Genomic DNA, 8,962 nt, shown 5'->3' with positions numbered 1-8,962 from the left:
AAATCAAAACCACCCCCAGGAGCCTGGCCTTTCTACCCTCCGCCCAGATCGAGACATGCACCGGCGTAATTATTCCCCTCTAATTAAATCAAATTAACACAACCCTTTCCTAGTTATCAGCATGTAGTTTTATCCACCCTCACTACAATGGATAATCCCTATATGCAGTGTTGGAAAAAGTACCCAACAATCATACTTGAGTAAAAGTAAAGATACCTTAATAGAAAATGACTCAAGTAAAAGTCACCCAGTAAAATTCTCCTTGATTAAAAGTATAAAAGTATTTGGTTTAAAATATACTTCAGTATCAAAAGTAAAAGCATGAATACTTTCAAATTCCCTATATTAAGCAAACCAGATGGCATCATTTTCTTGTTTTTTTATTTACAGAAAGCCACGGGCACACTCCAACATTTAGACACCATTTACAAATGAAGCATGTGTGTTTAGTGAGTCCGCCAGATCAAACGCAGGAGGGATGACCAGGGATGTTCTGTTGAAAAGTGCGTGAATTTGACTATTTTCCTGTCCTGCTAAGCATTCAAAATGTAACAAGTACTTTTGGGTGTCAAGGAAAATGTATGCAGTAAAAAGTACAATATTTTCTTAAGGAATTTAGTAAAGTAAAAGTAAAAGCAGTCAAAAATATAATAGTAAAGTAAAGTACAGATACCCCCCAAAAAACTACTTAAGTAGTACTTTAAAGTATTTTTTCTTAACTACTTTACACCACTGCCTACAGGTACGAAGACGTAGAGTACGGCTCTATTATAGCCCACTTTACATGACGGACAGACATACTTTTAGTGGTTCTCATACCTCTCCCCGGGACCCCGAGGCATTTCACAATGTGGTTGTGTCCCCGAATTACCTCACTTGATTCACCTAGTAAAGGGCTTGATTATTAGTTGAAAAGTTGAATCAGGTGTGCCACCTCTGGAACAGATCAAATACATGGAACGGCTGGGGATCCCCGAGGATAGGTTTGAAACCCACTGCTAAGACGAAGCATAAGGAGTAGTTTTTTACCTAGACAGACAGGCAGACAAACAGACAGAGACACACACACACACGCAGACAGACTTTATTATTTCCACAGCCCATCGTACAAGCAGGATGAAGGTAACATCACTCAGACAAGAAGAGGCCGACCTGACGCCCCTCAGTCTGTACCAGTTTAGATTCCCCAACGCTGTCTGGACGTCTGACAGAGATCCACATCTAATTCAGCCTTTGTCTGTCTAAATTCTAGGCGAGGCCTGGGAATTTATACATCAGAGATTTGGATGGTTTGCTGCGATCGATAGATCTCTTATGGTGGCACTGCGTGATTAATCATCAGGCCCATTACCGCGGTGCCACCCAGAAATCACAAGCTAACCATGCCAGAAGTAAAGCGAGACTCTTGGTGTGTGTTTGTGTGTGTGTGTGTGTGTGTGTGTGTGTGTGTGTGTGTGTGTGTGTGTGTGTGTGTGTGTGTGTGTGTGTGTGCGTGTGCGTGCGCGTGCGTGCCCGTGCATGTGTGCGTGTGCGTGTGTGCGTGCGTGTGAGAGATCGATCAACTGTCAGGAAGCGTTTAAAAAGAGATGCAAAGAGAGATGGTCCATGATTGGCCTTTGTCATTTGACACTTTTCTTATTTAGTACAGGAGCCAACTGCAATCGTCTCAGTCCTGAATTAAGGCTTGTTGGCTTGTTGAAGGTCAAATGATAAAAGGTTGATTGAAAGGTACTAAATGCTGCTCTCTTAGGAAAGTCAAGACACACCATTCATCCTTAATGTTATGTTTGCTTTGCCAGCCACAGGTCAATCCTACTCTTTGTCATTTTGACAACACATAATTGTGTGTCTGTGTGAGCATGCGTGCCTGCATAACGGTTTGTGTGTGTCTGCCATGTCCATTTCGGTTACAAAACGGATGGTCAAATATAAAACTCCCTGTCATCCTCGAGTTGGCACAGCATGAGATGATAATGTTATTCTGTTATTGATCACAGCAGAGATCTATTAGGCTCTACCTCCAAGAGAAACAAAGTAGGGTGGAGAATGTGTTTCTGCATCCCAAATGGCACCCTATTCCCTATATAGTGCTGGGCGCTGGTGAAATGTGGTGGACTATGTAGGGAATAGGGTGCCATTTGGGATGCATCCTGTGTCTGATACGGTGCAATGCAGCACGGGGCATCTTTATCGAGCTGCTGCTATGTAGACAACTGATTAAGTATCCTATTTGGAGGGCCACAAACAAAACGCTTTACCTCGGGTAGTTATCATCAAAGGTGGAGTAAATGGACCCGAATAAAAACACAAGATCTCTAGAGCTGTAATAGAAGTCTGATAGTTTTGTTGAGGAATCTAGTGTCTACAGTCTGGGCTTTGGTTTGCCCAATTAAGTTATCCAATATGTCTGGGGATGGGGACCTGGACTTTTAAAAGCTTCCGTGGCCTTGAGGAGAACATAACAGTAACTTTCTAGAAAAAAAACCATTGTGGGAAATCAGTTCTCAAACAATTTCCTCACACACTCCCATTTCCTCGTAAGAAACCTTGCCTAACAGCTGACTTTGAGAGTTCCTAAGCTGTTGAAATAAACCATTCTGGTTCCATTTCTTATGACACATCATTTTTTCATGAGACTCATCAACTCCTGTGTCTGAGCAGAATGGTTCTGGGTGGAAGCCAGAGTGATGAATAGTCAAGCAGGATGTTGAATGGGATGAATATATGTAATATTTAGACTTCCTATAGAGCTGTGTATGAGGCAAGTGCAGCTGTGACGCTTGCACACATATTCAAACATGGCCATGCTTTATACTAAGTGACAATGTTCCTCACTTGTGATCTTATTAACCTGGCCTAAGGGATTTGCAAGCAGCATTTCCTGACAAAATGTGAAAAATATAAAACAATTAGAGAGTGTCATTTCCCCAAATTTGAAACCCTTATTCAAGGTTTCAAAGACCTCACAGACAGAGACAGACAGACAGACAGACAGACAGACAGACAGACAGACAGACAGTGACTGACAGGAGAGATGATATGTCCCCTGGTGAGTGAGAGTGAGTGAGTGAGTGAGTGAGTGAGTGAGTGGTAGGAAAGAATGAGAGAATGAGAGCCTTTAGGGGTGGAGATGTGGGGGCAGACACCGTAGTAATGGCATCAGAGGGTGAGGGAGAGGTGGGAGTGGGAGGAGAGACAGAGGCGAGGAGGGGGGTGAGAAGACACGGAAAGGTCGTGTTGAGCGGAGAACCACATACATCTTGAAAGTGAATATTCATCATTTGTTTATATGATGTTGGAGAAACCTGTGGAGATCAATAAGGGGAAATTCTAACCTGTCTCCAGCACGTCATGTTGCTATGCACACTTCTTTCAAAATGTATTAAGAGCCTGAAAATAACACAAATATGTGATATGATATGACATGACATGGTAGAGAGCCCTGTGGCAATGTAATATATATATTATTTCCATCACCCCAATTATGGGATGAAACCTATGCTGACTGGTGTACTCAGTGAGGTATTTCACATCATCACAGCCCTGAGCGGTGTTCAACCTACAGTGTTTCCCTCAGATAGGGCTAAAGGATGAGTTGTTTCATACTGTGCTACCTCTGTCTATAAATGCATTCACTCAACCTCCTTGAGAAGGAAGGAGCTCTCACTTTGCAAGTGCTGGCTCTCCTCTTCATACAGCTCCGGTTTCTTTTGACCGAGGCCCATAGCGCTGTGGTCAAATGTAGCGCACTATACAGAGAAGAGGGTGCCATTTGGGACACAGTCCTTGTGTGAGTGCCAAGATAATCACCTAATCTAGAGCAAAAACAGTTTCAATTCGCAAAGGGGAGCACTGCTATAGAAAAACCTAACCAAACCATACTCCTGCCATGGTGGGGTGTAAAAATAACATTGTGCAAGTAAGTGACATGATTCCCAACAACGTCTCATATGTCACACGCCAATACGGAATGTAAAGGCTTCTGTCTTCTTGACGTCAACCATCTTGACTCACGTTTTTTTCTACCTAACAGCACAGTGAATTTTGTTGTGGGGCACAGCTAGCTTTAACAACTCTAATATCCCCTCCAGGCATTTGCAAAATGATTGTTCATTAAAAAAACATTTGCCCCACCATGTTTTTTTAACCAAGGCTAAAAAATAATACAAAATTATGTAAAACAAACCTGGCAGATTCCCTCATCATATCAGCCAACATGAAAAAATATAGTATATGATTGTATGAACACTATATTATACACTTGCAGACTTTACTGTAGTGTTTACTGTACTGTTGTGGAGATGACTGTAGTGTTGAGGTTGATGACCCTCCATAAATACCTTTCCCCCTTTTCTCTCTCCACTCTACAGAATGGACTCTTTGAAAGCCCTTTGTTAACATAGAGAGAGTATGGAACATCAAAAGGTTGGGGAACGGAACAATAATTCGGTAATCCAACCAGTTGAAAGTGTCAGTTGGTACTTAAAGAATATGATGTCAGATCAGTTGTCGTCTGAGACATTATTACTGATGATAGGACGACAGTGGTCTAGGGCACTGCATCACAGTGCTAGCTGTGCCACCAGAGACTCTGGGTTCAAGCCCAGGCTCTGTCCATCGGGCGATGCACATTTGGCCTAGCGTCATCCGGGTTAGGGAGGGTTTGGCCGGTAGGGATATCCTTGTCTCACTGCGCACTAGCGACTCCTGTGGCGGGCCGGGCGCAGTGCACGCTAACCAGGTCGCCAGGTGCACGGTGTTTCCTCTGACACATTGGTGCGGCTGGCTTCCGGGTTGGATGTGCGCTGTGTTAAGAAGCAGTGTGGCTTGGTTGGGTTGTGTTTCGGAGGACGCATGACTTTCGACCTTTGTCTCTACCGAGCCCGTACGGGAGTTGTAGCAATGAGACAGGATTGTATACTAACAATTGGATACCACGAAAAGGGGGTGATTTAAAAAAATTTTTTTATTAAAATAAAAACTATCTAACATTCTAGTTATCGGATTCACACGGAATTGTTGTGCAACTTTAATGTTTAAATATAAAACTATTTATGAAAAGATTAAATGTAATTTTGGTTTTTAAAATGAGATAATTATTTTTATTATTATGTTCACTCAGTGGCCACACCCAAGTGAATAGGCATTGGTTGGAAATGATGAACACCCTTTTCTACATTTCTATAAGAGCCCCCGTGACCCAATTCACAGCAGACTAAGCCAACCCCAGCATGAGCTGTGTATGCTAATGGTTAAACGACTACAACCTAACTAAATTAACATTGTATTCCCGATAACGTGAGGACTGATGTCCATACGTTTAAAAGGGCTAATTTCAACGTGGAGGTGACGATCGCCACGCTGGAAGGATGAATTTTGACTACACCAGCCAGAACAACACCAGCATGAACTTTGAACACTTATTCACTAAAGAAGTGATACATTCTAGACGTCGAGTTATCAGCAGCAGCTGTAAACGGGCGTGGCCTAGGAAAGGACAGACAATCTCTTCAGAACGACAGAGTACTACAATGTATTCGTTCTACCATACGACGACAGACTACAATGTATCCGCCCAGAAATATTCTTCAAAGGACAAGGGAGATCTCTGCTGGGCAACCCAGCCTTCCAACTTCGACCAATCTATCGAAGCGCAGCTCAGAGTAAATATATTTCTTGCATTTTCCGTTTCCGAATGGGCGGTTTTTAGAATGCATAAGATCCTATATTTACGAGAGCATAGCTTCATAAGGTCCGATAGAGACCCAATCCTTTTTTCGTCAGTCTTCCCGCTTGTCACGCCCTGACCTTAGATATCTCTGTGTTCTTTATATTTTTGTTAGGTCAAGGTGTAACTAGGGTGGGTACGGGTAGTTTTTGTATTGTCTAGGGTTTTTTGTATGTCTAGGGTTTTTGTAGGTCTAGGTGATTTGTATGTCTATGGTGGCCTGATATGGTTTCCAATCAGAGGCAGCTGTTTATCCAACTTCCTAGTTAATTACATCTACATAATTAGTTTAATCAGGTAATATTAATTACAAAGAATTGATTTGATGAAATAGCATGTCATATATCATTTAATCCATAGTAAAGACATGACAGTAGTATATACACTATAGTAATTACTATAGTAATTACTGTAGTGTTTTTGCAGACTGTAGTATACTGTAGTATTTACTGTAGTTTTTTTCAGACATTACTGTAGTATTTACTATAGTGTTTTTGTTTTATTATCTTTGACAGACATTTTCCACATTTTGTTACATTTACAGACATATTCTAATATTGATTACATTGTTTTTACCCATACACAATACCCCATAATGACAAAGAAAAAAACGTTTTTTAGAAATTGTATCAAATGTATAAGATAAAAAACTGAAATATCACATTTACATAAGTATTCAGACCATTTGCTCAGTACTTTGTTGAAGCACCTTTGGTAAAGATTACAGCCTTAAGTCTTGGGTATGAAACTACAATCTTGGCACGCCTGTATTTGGGGAGTTTCTCACATTCTTCTCTGCAGATCCTCTCAAGCTCTGTCAGGTTGGATGGGGAGTGTCGCTGCACAGCTATTTTCAGATCTCTCCAGAGATAATCGATCAGGTAAAGGGTCCAGGCTCTGGCTGGACCACTCAAGGACATTCAGAGACTTTTCCCAAAGACACTCCTGCATTGCCTTGGGTGTGTGCTGTCATGACTGTCCTGATCAGGTCAGGTTACAGGAGACCACAACGCTACACATTACCCAAACAGAGGAGGAGAGATCTAGGGGTCTGAAGATGTGGGGGGTTTATGACCCCTCTTGCCCCTGGTAAATCTCAGGCCACAGACAAATTCCTTGTTACTATGGAGAACCAGCCTCAGAACATTAAACATGAAATAAAGGGACTTTGGAACAATGGTTTCCATCAGCAACAATGGTGGTCATGACGATAGATGGAATATGAAAATGTATGTCATTTTTGTTTTGTTATTAAATGTTAATAGATGACGTTATTTTGAAAACATTGTAATGTGAAGAGTTTCCTAGTATATGTTTGATGTTTATACATTGTACATTGTATGGAAAATATCCATATCAAAGGGAATTAAATGTTAAGTTAGTTGCCTAAAGTTGTATTTGAATATAATCTAGACCTTGCCTCATTAACTTGGTAAGCCCAGAGTTACGCCCACTTCTGACCCGAGGGTATCAAACCTGTGAGTATAGAATTTACAGGAGGACTACGTGACCCAAGCTGCAGCAAGGTCTAAAAAGTCAACGAACCCAGAACGCAACGCAAGTTTGAAGACAAAGAAATCCTTTTCTACCCAAGCTACGGATGAGTAGCTGTGTCTAAGCGGGTGAATTCAAGTCGAACCACCTAGCCTCCATCTCCCATCGAATCGTGGTATCTAAAGGGTTTCATTCCTATGCTGTGAGCTCTGAGCTACAGAGCTGTCTGTCCTCAGAAGACCCCTTCCAGAGCAAAGGGTGAGGGAACAGACTCCTAAGACAAAAGGACACTGACATCGGGAGGACGATCAGAGAGGTGCACCGGAGTAGTGCGTCATCGAGCAGCTGAAGGCTTACGCAGAGAATCCTCGGAGATCATCCCCACGTAATTACATCATTATACTCTGACCCATAAGAGCGGCAGTTTGGGGCAAGGCTGGGGTTAGAATAGCATAGCTGACAAATTCACCCAAATGTATATTTCTCTCGCTTAGGGTCGCTGTCCCGTTGGATGGTGAACCTTCGCCCCTGTCTGTGGTCCTGAGCACTCTGGAGCAAGTTTTCATCAAGGATCTCTCTGTACTTTGCTCCGTTCATCTTTCCCTCAATCCTCACTAGTCTCCCAGTTCCTGCCGCTGAAAAACATCCCCACAGCATGATGCTGCCACCACCATGATTCACCGTAGGGATGGTGCCAGGTTTCCTCCAGACATGATGCTTGGAAATTCAGACCAAATAATTCAATCTTGGTTTCATCAGACCAGAGAATCTTGTTTCTCAGGGTTTGAGAGTCTTTAGGTGCCTTTTGGCAAACTCCAAGTGGGCTGTCGTGCCTTTTACTGAGGAGAGGCTTCTGTCTGGCCACTCTACCATAAAGGCCTGATTGGTGGAGTGCTGCAAAGATGGTTGTCCTTCTGGAAGGTTCTCCCATCTCCACAGAGGAACTCTGGAGCTCTGTCATCGGGTTCTTGGTCACCTCCCTGACCAAGGCCCATCTCCCCAGATTGTTCAGTTTGTTTCCAACGTATTCCGTTTAAGAATGATCGAGGCCACTGTGTTCTTGGGGACCTTCAACGCTGCAGAATTTTTTTGGTACCCTACCCCTGACCTGTGCCTCGAAAACAATCCTGTCTCGGAGCTCTACAGACAATTCCTTTGATCTCATGGCTTGGTTTATGCTCTAACATGCACTGTCAACTCTGGGACCTTATCAAGACAGGTGTGTACCTTCCAAATCATGTCCAATCAATTGAATTTACCACAGGTGGACTCCAATCAAGTTGTAGAAACATCTCAAGGATGATCAATGGAAACAGGATGCACCTGGATGCATCTTTGCTATGAGACAGAGAGTCTCATAGCAAAGGGTCTGAATACTTATGTAAATAAGGTATTTCTCTTTTCGTTTTGTCATTATGGGGTATTGTGTGTAGATTGAAGAGGATTTTATTTTATTGAATGGGCAGGATATATGCAAATGAAATACTGTAGTATACTCCAGTGCGGACTGTAGTGTTTTTGCAGACATTACTGTAGTATTTACTGTTGCGTTTTTGTGGTCTGTAGTATACTGTAGTATTTACAGGACTATAGTATTCTACAGTATACTACAACATTTCAAAGTAAGTACTACACATGAGAGGGATACTACAGTGTGTAGTATAGTATTCTACAGTAAAATACAGTAAGTACTGTAGCATTCTGTAGTAAACTGTCGCACATCAGTCAAAACCAATTCAT

The sequence above is a fragment of the Oncorhynchus clarkii genome, chromosome 33 (genome assembly GCF_045791955.1).
Source record: "Oncorhynchus clarkii lewisi isolate Uvic-CL-2024 chromosome 33, UVic_Ocla_1.0, whole genome shotgun sequence".
Classification (NCBI taxonomy): domain Eukaryota; kingdom Metazoa; phylum Chordata; class Actinopteri; order Salmoniformes; family Salmonidae; genus Oncorhynchus; species Oncorhynchus clarkii.
The sequence above is the reverse complement of the archived record's forward strand: the minus strand, read 5'-3'. Positions refer to the sequence as shown.